At 42.3% G+C, this 12,999-nt stretch overlaps 1 pseudogene; it reads right to left on the bottom strand.

Moving 5' to 3' along the window:
* Window positions 1-10,255: 10,255 nt before the first annotated feature.
* Window positions 10,256-12,611, bottom strand: LOC113592966 (ATP synthase F(0) complex subunit C2, mitochondrial-like; annotated as a pseudogene).
* Window positions 12,612-12,999: the final 388 nt, after the last annotated feature.

Genomic DNA, 12,999 nt, shown 5'->3' with positions numbered 1-12,999 from the left:
AGGAAATCCCATGTAGAGACGATTTTGCCTCTTTCTCTTTGTCTCTTGCTCTTCTCTCTCTCTCTCTCTCTCTCTCCTTCCCTTCAGAATTTTTTTTTTTTAAACATGTTTCAGAACATATAAAAGTTAATATCCTAATATCAACTGTCAGAGGAGAGAGTATTTTCATAGTTATGTCTAAATCATTTCTCTAGATGCAAAATTGTACAATGAATTCAGAACAACTGTAATAGCATCCCCTTGTTATTTGCATTCTTATGAAAAGCAACTCACTCAGTCCCCATGATCCTACTTACACTATTTTTCTCAGATCATCTGACTAGTCTCCACCTTTGGAAAAAGCTCATTATGGTGACAGCCTTAATCAAATGTTATGTAATTCTAGGAATGCGGCAGAAATTAATACTGATTATTAACACAAGCAAGATATGTATTGTGATTAAAATAAATACTGTCACAGCAAGTTCAAAAATTAGACTATAGATGAATGAAAGATTCTCTGTCTGTGTGAGAGAAGGAGAGTTTATATAGAAAGTTTCTATAAAACAAGGTTGGCTAAAAAAAGAACTATTTATTGCTTATTGAAGTATATTTCTCCCCCCAAACAACGCGTAAGTTTGCTTTTAGCAGACTAGGACTATAGCGGGAACTGATTGTCGTGATATCCTCATAAGATGAGATCTTCAATCAAAAACTTAGGTACTGAGATGTTAAAACGTCAAAACTGTCAAAGGAGACATTGATTCAATACGGAGCATCTCTACATTCCAGAATACTATTTGGATCATACATAAGTTATCTATGAAATTTCTACTTGGGAAACTTCAACAACAGCATGTCATTTATGTTGCGGAAAGGATATTGCGGAGGGATTGACCCTGTTATTAATCAGCCTTGAGTAGCCACAAACTGCGCGGAAAACAGAAAATGTTTATAAATATTCTCATCAATAACTCTGGCAAAAATAAAAATTACTTCCACCTGAGTTTCATATGTTAATCTTTCTTCTCTGAATCTGACAGTGCAAGATACATATTGATTAAACCGATAGATTTAAAAAGATGTATATTGACTGCCTTGTAAGTTAAAGAAACAATAGACAATTAGATGCATAAACCGAAGCTTACCTTCTTTTCAATATTGACTTAAAGAGTACCTGTCCCCACCACCCACCTAGGCAGAGACCAATTTATTTAGATTTATTAGGCAAGGGAACAACAACAACAACAACAAAAACCCCTGAGGGCTAAAGGAAATCCTGGAAACTTCATGTTTGATGTCTTCATATTGTGGACCCTAGAAACTTGATCATCTACTCACATTACAAAAATAACACCTCAGTATCCAATTTCTCTGAATAACAGCCAGGCAAAGGATACTAAGGTGGAAATAGAAGCCATATTAGGAATATCTTACTATACATAATTCCACTTACTGGCGTATTGAGGATGAAAATGATGTAGCCAAAACAAGTGGTTTAGCTTCTGAGATTATATTAATTCGGAGAAATCATGCAAAAATGGTAATAACTCTGAGTTGAAAGAAGCATCTGTACTACTTCTTTTACTCCTGGTGTTTGGAGTAGAGTTTTTTAGGCTTACTCTAAGAGAACGAACGTAGCCAACTGGTTACAGAAAGTGCAGACAAATTACTTCTTTTTGTTTGCTTGTTTGTTTGTTTATTCATTTTGGGGGGGAGGGGCAGAGAGAGAGGGAGACACAGAATTGGAAGCAGGCTCCAGGCTCCGAGCTGCCAGCACAGAGCCCCGCGCGCGGGGCTCAAATTCTCAAACCGTGAGATCATGACCTGAGCCAAAATCGGTCGTTTAAGTGGCCGAGCCACCCTGGTGCCCTTTCCTTCTTGTTTTTATTTCTTATTTAATAAGTACATACACACTCACACGTTGAACATCGGCGTGTTAAGCATGACCCTGGGTGCTATAAATACAGGTGAAATGTGATAAAGTCCATGCTCTCACGTAATGCATAGTCATGGAAAACATTATGGAAGACTGATAACGATCAAGTAAACAAACTCAGGGTTATAAGTCATGACTGATGCAACTGAGAATAACTGGAGGAGAGGAATTGCTTTACATAGTGTAGTCAGACTAGACCTACCTGAGACACTGAGATTTCAAGCCGAAACTTGAGTCACAATTATAACCCTGTCATGCGCCATCTTGGACAAATAATATCCTGGTGAGTGCCAGTACCCTGAGGAGCAAGTGTTTGAAGAAGAGCAGAGTAGGACCAAAGAAAGGGGTGACTGGCAGGATTGTAAAAAGCCATGTAGGTCATCAGAGGGAATTTAGATTTAAGTATAATGGGAACCGGCACCTGGGTGGCTCAGTCTTCTGACTTCGGCTCAGGTCATGATCTCATGGTCCGTGAGTTGGAGCCCCGCGTGGGGCTCTGTGCTGATGGCTTAAGGCCTGGAGCCTGCTTCCGATTCTGTGTCTCCTTCTCTCCCTGCCCCTCACCCACTCACGCTCTGTCTCTCTCTATCAAAAAATGAATAAACGTTAAAAAACATTTTTTTAAGTGTAATGGGAAGACATCGAAGGAATTGAAACTATATGTAATATAATTTCACTTATATGTAGACTTCAGCTTACTTTGGTTATAAGAATAGATATGGTATGTGTTGAATGGGGAGGAGTACAATTAAGGGGACCAACTAGTAAGTTATAGTATAGTAAGTGGTCCCTGTAAGAAATCATAATGGCTCAGATTTGGATGGTGGTAATAGACTTAAGACTCTTTTTTTAAGAGACACACACTTACTTTCCTTTAATTTTAATTTTTTTTTTTTTTGAGAGAGAGAGAGAGAGAGAGCTTGTGCACAAGTGGGGGAGGAGCAGAGAGAGAAGGAGAGAGAATGTTAAGCAGGCTCCAGGCTCAGCTTGGAGCTCGATGTGGGACTCGATCCCACGACTGTGTGATCATGACCCGAGCCAAAATCAAGAGTCAGGCGCTTAACCCACTGAGCCACCCAGGCACCTCAAGATTTTTTAAATTTAAATATTTTTATTTTTCTAAGTAATCTCTACACCCCATATGGGACTCTAACTCACAACCCCGAGATCAAGAGTCACAGGGTGCACTGACTGAGCCAGCCAGGCGCCCTGAGTTAGGACCTTTTTATTTTTTTTAATTTTTTAATTTTTTAAAATTTTTTTAATGTTTATTTTTGAGACAGAGAGAGACAGAGCATGAATGGGGGAGGGGCAGAGAGAGGGAGACACGGAATCGTAAGCAGGCTCCAGGCTCTGAGCCCCAGAGCCTGACACAGGGCTCCAACTCACAAACCGTGAGATCATGACCTGAGCTGAAGTCGGACGCTCACCCGACTGAGCCACCCAGGTGCCCTGAGTTAGGACCTTTTTAAATGGATGAATTCTATATGTTGTACAGGTAAAGCAGATCAGTCTTATTACTTGGCTAGATGAAGGGAAGGAATTGAAGAAAAAGAAGATTCCGAAAACTTTTAGATTGTTTTTACGTTAGCATTTGAGACGACACTGCCACCTAAAATGGAGTGGCAAATGTTAATAAGGGGTGGGAGGGCAAAAATAAAAAAACTATTTTTTTTAACATTTAACATTTTAGAGGTCTATGAAATAACCAAGTGAAAATGTCAAATAGATAGCTGAATATATGAATCTGTACCTAAGGATTGAAATAACAGATAAATATTTGGACATCATCAACATATAAATGGGATTACCTAAAAAAGTTATACAGAAGTGACACCAGATCTAAACCCTGAGATATTCAAATCATTGGAGGTTAAATTACAGAGAAAGGACCAGCAGAAGAAGACAAGAAAGAGCTCTGAGGAAGATGTGAAAAAAAGGACGGAATGTCTGGTTGAACGGAAGCAAAGAATGTCATTGTGTTAGGAGGAGGGAGGGGTCAGCTTTCAAATGATGTTGAGAAAAACAGTAAAATTGGGAAAACAAAGTCACCATTGGTTTTGGCAAGATGGATGCAATTGATGATCCAATGGCAAGAGCAATATTAGTGAAGTGTAGGGACAGAAGCTAGGTTCCGTGGAAAAGGTTTAGGAGGGCTCTCTCCCCGGTATCACACCACTGCGTCAGTGCAGGCATCAGCAAATTAATGAGAGGAGAGAGGAGGCCCCTGCTCTTGGGCACCCGCGCGGGAACTTACTCCAGCTCCAGACACACCGTAAACACTTTCATCTAACGGAAGATAAGCTGTGAAATCGGATTTCTGAACCACAAGACACTTGTGTAAAAACTGCATTCCATGCCAGGCCTGAAATGTTCCAAAGCTCAGTTCGTATTTTCTTTTAGAAATTATTTTAGCGAGGAGAGAGGGAAGATGGCGGCGTAGGAGGACGCTGGGCTCACTGCGCGTCCTGCTGATCACTTAGATTCCACCTACACCTGCCTAAATAACCCAGAAAACCACCAGAGGTTAGCAGAACGGAGTCTCCGGAGCCAAGCGCAGATGAGAGGCCCACGGAAGAGGGTAGGAAGGGCGGCGAGGCGGTGGGCGCTCCATGGACTGGCGGGAGGGAGCCGGGCGGAGGGCAGCCTGCCGGCCAAACAGAGCCCCGAGTCTGGCTTGCAAAAGCAGAGGGGCCTGACGGACTGTGTTCCGACAGCAAGCGCGACTTAGCGTCTGGGAGGTCATAAGTGAACAGCTCTGCTCGGAAAGCGGGAAGGCTGGAGGACAAAGGGAGGGAGAGCTGCTGAGCCCCCGGACGACAGAGCTCAGTTTGGTGGGGAACAAAGGCGCTCGCCAGCGCCATCTCATCAGCCAAAATCCCAAAGGGAACCAGTTCCTGCCAGGGAACTTGCTCACGTGCAAACACCCAACGCTGTGCTTCTGCGTAGCCAAACCTCCAGCAGCGGATCTGACTCCCTCCCGCTGCCACAGGGCCCCTCCTGAAGTGGATCACCTAAGGAGAAGCGAGCTAAGCCTGCCCCTCCTGCCCCCGTGCACCTTGCCTACCCACCCCAGCTAATACGCCAGATCCCCAGCATCACAAGCCTGGCAGTGTGCAAGTAGCCCAGACGGGCCACGCCACCCCACAGTGAATCCCGCCCCTAGGAGAGGGGAAGAGAAGGCACACACCAGTCTGACTGTGGCCCCAGCGGTGGGCTGGGGGCAGACATCAGGTCGGACTGTGGCCCCGCCCACCAACTCCAGTTATACACCACAGCACAGGGGAAGTGCCCTGCGGATCCTCACCACTCCAGGGACTATCCAAAATGACCAAACGGAAGAATTCCCCTCAGAAGAATCTCCAGGAAATAACAACAGCTAATGATCTGATCAAAAAGGATTTAAATAATATAACAGAAAGTGAATTTAGAATAATAGTCATAAAATTAATCGCTGGGCTTGAAAACAGTATAGAGGACAGCAGAGAATCTCTTGCTACGCACATCAAGGGACTAAGGAACAGTCACGAGGAGCTGAAAAGCGCTTTAAACGACATGCAAAACAAAATGGAAACGACGACAGCTCAGATTGAAGAGGCAGAGGAGAGAATAGGTGAACTAGAAGATAAAGTTATGGAAAAAGAGGAAGCTGAGAGAAAGAGAGATAAAAAAATCCAGAAGTATGAGGGGAAAATTAGAGAACTAAGTGACACACTAAAAAGAAATAATATACGCATAATTGGTATCCCAGAGGAGGAAGAGAGAGGGAAAGGTGCTGAACGGGTACTTGAAGAAATTATAGCTGAGAACTTCCCTGAACTGGGGAAGGAAAAAGGCATTGAAATCCAAGAGGCACAGAGAGCTCCCTTCAGACGTAACTTGAATCGATCTTCTGCACGACATATCATAGTGAAACTGGCAAAATACAAGGATAAAGAGAAAATTCTGAAAGCAGCAAGGGATAAACGTGCCCTCCCATATAAAGGGAGACCTATAAGACTCGTGACTGATCTCTCTTTTGAAGCTTGGCAGGCCAGAAAGAATTGGCACGAGATCTTCAGTGTGCTAAACAGAAAAAATATGCAGCCGAGAATCCTTTATCCAGCAAGTCTGTCATTTAGAATAGAAGGAGAGATAAAGGTCTTCCCAAACAAACAAAAACTGAAGGAATTTGTCACCACTAAACCAGCCCTACAAGAGATCCTAAGGGGGACCCTGTGAGACAAAGTACCAGAGACATCACTACAAGCATAAAACATACAGACATCACAATGACTCTAAACCCGTATCTTTCTATAATAACACTGAATGTAAATGGATTAAATGCGCCAACCAAAAGACATAGGGTATGAGAATGGATAAAAAAACAAGACCCATCTATTTGCTGTCTACAAGAGACTCATTTTAGACCTGAGGACACCTTTAGATTGAGAGTGAGGGGATGGAGAACTATTTATCATGCTACTGGAAGCCAAAAGAAAGCTGGAGTAGTCATACTTATATCAGACAAACTAGACTTTAAATTAAAGGCTATAACAAGAGATGAAGAAGGGCATTATATAATAATTAGAGGGTCTATCCATCAAGAAGAGCTAACAATTATAAATGTCTATGCGCCGAATACCGGAGCCCCCAAATATATAAAACAATTACTCATAAACATAAGCAACCTTATTGATAAGAATGTGGTAATTACAGGGGACTTTAACACCCCACTTACAGAAATGGATACATCATCTAGACACACGGTCAATAAAGAAACAAGGGCCCTGAATGAGACATTGGATCAGATGGACTTGACAGATATATTTAGAACTCTGCATCCCAAAGCAACAGAATATACTTTCTCCTCGAGTGCACATGGAACATTCTCCAAGATAGATCATATACTGGGTCACAAAACAGCCCTTCCTAAGTTTACAAGAATTGAAATTATACCATGCATGCTTTCAGACCACAATGCTATGAAGCTTGAAATCAACCACAGGAAAAAGTCTGGAAAACCTCCAAAAGCATGGAGGTTAAAGAACACCCTACTAACGAATGAGTGGGTCAACCAGGCAATTAGAGAAGAAATTTAAAAATATATGGAAACAAACGAAAATGAAAATACAACAATCCAAACGCTTTGGGATGCAGTGAAGGCAGTCCTGAGAAGAAAATACATTGCAATCCAGGCCTATCTCAAGAAACAAGAAAACTCCCAAATACAAAATCTAACAGCACACCTAAAGGAAATAGAAGCAGAACAGCAAAGGCAGCCTAAACCCAGCAGAAGAAGAGAAATAATAAAGATCAGAGAAGAAATAAACAATATAGAATCTAAAAAAACTGTAGAGCAGATCAACGAAACCAAGAGTTGGTTTTTTGAAAAAATAAACAAAATTGACAAACCTCTAGCCAGGCTTCTCAAAAAGAAAAGGGAGATGACCCAAATAGATAAAATCATGAATGAAAATGGAATTATTACAACCAATCCCTCAGAGATACAAACAATTATCGGGAATACTATGAAAAATTATATGCCAACAAATTGGACAACCTGGAAGAAATGGACAAATTCCTAAACACCCACACTCTTCCAAAACTCAATCAGGAGGAAATAGAAAGCTTGAACAGACCCATAACCAGCGAAGAAATTGAATCAGTTATCAAAAATCTCCCAACAAATAAGAGTCTAGGACCAGATGGCTTCCCAGGGGAGTTCGACCAGACGTTTAAAGCAGAGATAATACCTATCCTTCTCAAGCTATTCCAAGAAATAGAAGGGGAAGGAAAACTTCCAGACTCATTCTATGAAGCCAGTATTACTTTGATTCCTAAACTAGACAGAGACCCAGTAAAAAAAGAGAACTACAGGCCAATATCCCTGATGAATATAGATGCAAAAATTCTCAATAAGATACTAGCAAATCGAATTCAACGGCATATAAAAAGAATTATTCACCATGACCAAGTGGGATTCATTCCTGGGATGCAGGGCTGGTTCAACATTCGCAAATCAATCAACGTGATACATCACATTCACACACAAAAAAGAGAAGAACCATATGATCCTGTCAATCGATGCAGAAAAGGCCTTTGACAAAATCCAGCACCCTTTCTTAATAAAAACCCTTGAGAAAGTCGGGATAGAAGGAACATACTTAAAGATCATAAAAGCCATTTATGAAAAGCCCACAGCTAACATCATCCTCAACGGGGAAAAACTGAGAGCTTTTTCCCTGAGATCAGGAACACGACAGGGATGCCCACTCTCACCGCTGTTGTTTAACATAGTGCTGGAAGTTCTAGCATCAGCAATCAGACAACAGAAGGAAATCAAAGGCATCAAAATTGGCAAAGATGAAGTCAAGCTTTTGCTTTTTGCAGATGACATGATATTATACATGGAAAATCCGATAGACTCCACCAAAAGTCTGCTAGAACTGATACATGAATTCAGCAAAGTTGCAGTATACAAAATCAATGTACAGAAATGAGTTGCATTCTTATACACTAACAATGAAGCAACAGAAAGACAGAGAAAGAAACTGATCCCATTCACAATTACACCAAGAAGCATAAAATACCTAGGAATAAATCTAACCAAAGATGTAAAAGATCTGTATGCTGAAAACTATAGAAAACTTATGAAGGTAATTGAAGAAGATTTAAAGAAATGGAAAGACATTCCCTTCTCATGGATTGGAAGAATAAATATTGTCAAAATGTCAATACTACCCAAAGGTATCTACACATTCAATGCAATCCCAATCAAAATTTCACCAGCATTCTTCTCCAAACGAGAACAAGCAATCTTAAAATTCATATGGAACCACAAAAGGCCCCGAATAGCCAAAGTAATTTTGAAGAAGAAGACCAAAGCAGGAGGCATCACAATCCCAGACTTTAGCCTCTACTACAAAGCGGTAATCATCAAGACAGCATGGTATTGGCACAAAAACAGACCCATAGACCAATGGAATAGAATAGAAACCCCAGAACTAGACCCACAAACGTATGGCCAACTCATCTTTGACAAAGCAGGAAAGAACATCCAATGGAAAAAAGACAGTCTCTTTAACAAATGGTGCTGGGAGAACTGGACAGCAACATGCAGAAGGTTGAAACCAGACCACTTTCTCACACCATTCACAAAAATAAACTCAAAATGGATAAAGGACCTGAATGTGAGGTAGGAAACCATCAAAACCTTAGAGGAGAAAGCAGGAAAAGACCTCTCTGACCTCAGCTGTAGCAATCTCTTACTCAACACATCCCCAAAGGCAAGGGAATTAAAAGCAAAAGTGAATTACTGGGACCTTATGAAGATAAAAAGCTTCTGCACAGCAAAGGAAACAACCAACAAAACTAAAGGGCAACCAACGGAATGGGAAAAGATATTTGCAAATGACATATCGGACAAAGGGCTAGTATCCAAAATCTATAAAGAGCTCACCAAACTCCACACCCGAAAAACAAATAGCCCAGTGAAGAAATGGGCAGAAAACATGAATAGACACTTCTCTAAAGAAGACATCCGGATGGCCAACAGGCACATGAAAAGATGTTCAATGTCGCTCCTTATCAGGGAAATACAAATCAAAACCACACTCAGATATCACCTCACGCCAGTCAGAGTGGCCAAAATGAACAAATCAGGAGACTAGATGCTGGAGAGGATGTGGAGAAACGGGAACCCTCTTGCACTGTTGGTGGGAATGCAAATTGGTGCAGCCGCTCTGGAAAGCAGTGTGGAGGTTCCTCAGAAAATTAAAAATAAACCTACCCTATGACCCAGCAATAGCACTGCTAGGAATTTACCCAAGGGATACAGGAGTACTGATGCATAGGGGCACTTGTACCCCAATGTTTATAGCAGCACTCTCAACAATTGCCAAATTATGGAAAGAGCCTAAATGTCCAGCAACTGATGAATGGATAAAGAAATTGTGGTTTATATACACAATGGAGTACTACGTGGCAATGAGAAAGAATGAAATATGGCCTTTTGTAGCAACGTGGATGGAACTGGAGAGTGTGATGCTAAGTGAAATAAGCCATACAGAGAAAGACAGATACCATATGGTTTCACTCTTATGTGGATCCTGAGAAACTTAACAGAAACCCATGGGGGAGGGGAAGAAAAAAAAAAAAAAGAGGTTAGAGTGGGAGAGAGCCAAAGCATAAGAGACTGTTAAAAACTGAGAACAAACTGAGGGTTGATGGGGGGTGGGAGGGAGGGGAGGGTGGGTGATGGGTATTGAGGAGGGCACATTTTGGGATGAGCACTGGGTGTTGTATGAAAACCAATTTGACAATAAATTTCATATAATAAAAAAAAAAAAAGAAAAGACTTAGGAGGGAATACAATATGAGAGAGCAGAGAGAGGGTGAATGTATAACATTTTAGTAAGTTTTGTTATTAAGGAGAGTAGAGAACAGAACATGGGAGCAAGACAAAATTTTCGTGTTTTCACTGGTTTTGTTTTTAAGTTGGATGATACAGTGTGTGCCTGCAAATTGAAATGATTCAATAGAGAAAGGAATAATAATATAGGAGAGGGGTAGTAATTGCTGGGGCAATGATGTTAAAATCATTATCTCTGACGTTAAAAGGTGGAACCCTCAGACCCAAGATCAGGCTCTTTAGGTGGATGAACCTAAAAATATGAAACGTCCAGATTTCCTGGAACCCTCGGGGCCAGCAAGGGCAAACCCTTACCAGTTACAAGAGCAGGAGAGCGTCCCCACTCCTGAAAACTGTTCAATTGACTCCATTTGAGCCAAGTTAACATTTATTCTGCTCAAGAAATGTCCTGCCACTCCTCATTACTTCAGGACAAAGTTTCAACACAGCCTAATAAGGTAAGTTCAAACTTACCTAATAAGGTAAGTTCCAAAAGAATATAGCTTCAAGCTAATACTAGCACATGTTGTTAACATTATCAGCAGAAATAATAGAACATACTGGACACGGGTCTTGAGAGTGATGTATCAAAAGGTTCTCGTTATGCCGTCTGGGTATGGAGAATTTGTTGACCTGGGCACCCTCCATAATGATTTAGGTTCGGATTCTGGCAAGGGCACATAAATCCAGCCCTAAAATTCTGTTGGGAAAGCTCCATGAAACTTGTACACAATGCTGGCCTCATGTATAAGGTAGAGTTGCTGCAATGCCATTGACATGGTATTAAGAAGGATCGGAAAGTTCAGAGAGATGGTAACGTCAGAAAGGATTAACTAGGTAAGACCCAAGAAACCACCGCCTCACTATGTTCCCCAGGAGATCCCTGCAGATATTTTCTTCCTGAGGCAACATGAATGTGCTGGTGAGGGGAACACTGGCATTACTGAAGACTCAATGATGGGATGTCCTCCGCAGGCCAGAATTGGCTGATGGGAGAGGCTGCCAGAAACCCGGGTTCCATGTACCCATGAATACATCGGAATTGCTTGTTGTAACACTGAACCAGCCTCACCATATTGAGCAGCAAGGCCAGCCAGAGTGCTAATCATCATATATTGATCTGCAGGAATCTGTGGTCAGCATTAAGAAAAATGATATTCCTAGGATTCAGAGAGATAAACAATCAAGTAAGGTGCTTCTTGGATTATGTAAGAAAAAAAAATGAATGCTAAGAAGTTACTGTAATGGAAAAACATTATTCCTTCTCAAGCTTCCAACTCTTAGTCACTTCACTTCATTGACTGAAGAAGAGGCTGGGTCCCACCGGGGAATGACGTTGCCAAGTTTCATGGTACGTGGCTTCCCAGTTTCAATCCTCCCCAAAAGGAATTGCATTCAATTGACAGAGTAGTTGGGACATAGGGAAAGAGGTAATTACATTTTTTGAGAGTTGTTAAATATGAGATATGACCAGAGGGTCAGATCAGAGCAACTAAAATGCCATCATGATCTTTCAGTGAGAGTGGAAGCCCCGGGGGGACAAATCCTTCTGTGGCTCCATTGGGTCTGCATACCCACCCCGTGGTCATCTACCTTGTTCTCAAGAACAGAACTGAGATGGATGTGCTTAGCTCCTATCAGAACACAGTCCTGAAGTTTCTTAAGTTTTGGATAGATAGAATGTCTCATCGAGTGGATAGCAGCAAGCTTTGTTTTGTTTTGTCTTTGTTTTCTTATTAACGCAGTATTTATTTGTCTTCTCTCTGTCAAACCCTGAGCCAACCACTTTCCCTAGGCGGCTTGGGGAGGCATAGAAAAAGGCACATCCAGGGCAGAAGAGACACAGGAAAAAGACCTACGGGAGGTGGAGACAGCTCCTTCACATGACCAAGAGGATGCGAAAGGCCAGCATCAGGCAAAAGAGCCCCAGCGGTTCTGGGAGGGCAAAGCCTGGAAGAGCATAGGAGAAGAGCTGTTGCTTCAGAGAGGGGTTCCTGGCATAACCAGTGATGAGGCTCCCAAACCCAGTCCCAGTTCTGGCCCCAGAGCCAGCCACCCCCACCAGGGCAGCCCGGCCCCAGTGAACTTGGCTGCTGTGTCAGTGCCCCCTTGAAATGGTGCTGGTTCAGAAGCTGCGGCTAAGAGTAAGTGAGGTCGGGGACATGGGGTTGCCAAGCTGCTGAGCCTCTCCTCTGTCGGCCTCTCTGGAATTAGCACCACTGCAGACAGTGTGGGGTTCAACAGCTGAGAGGGCCTCCTGATCAAGAGGAAGAGAGAGACGACCTTTGCACAGGCCTACATTTTCCGGTGATGAGGGCCAGGAGGGCATCTCCGAGGGCAGGGAAGACGAAGCTGTAAGCTTTTGTCTTCCATCCTTCAAACACACGTACCAATTCGGTGCCAAAGAGGTGGAAATGCACATACATTTGGTTTCTTCGTAAAGCAGCTCTTGCATAGTGAGGTGTGCATGATCGGGTTTTGGATCAGTCTGATTCTTGGGTCACTGGGCAGATGCTGGTGGAGACTGCAATTTCTCTGCCTGCTTTGGAACCAACCGTATAACTCCATTTTAAAAGACAAAATATTGTACAGGTAACTAATTGTGAGTCTCAGTTCAGGCCCGTTCTCACTGCGTACGGGGAAAATTCTTCCCCAAATGTAATCAGGATTTCCAAGTATCTAGAAAAGA

This window comes from Acinonyx jubatus, chromosome B4, assembly GCF_027475565.1.
Source record: "Acinonyx jubatus isolate Ajub_Pintada_27869175 chromosome B4, VMU_Ajub_asm_v1.0, whole genome shotgun sequence".
Taxonomy (NCBI): Eukaryota; Metazoa; Chordata; class Mammalia; order Carnivora; family Felidae; genus Acinonyx; species Acinonyx jubatus.
This window is presented reverse-complemented; position numbering and strand designations above follow the sequence as displayed.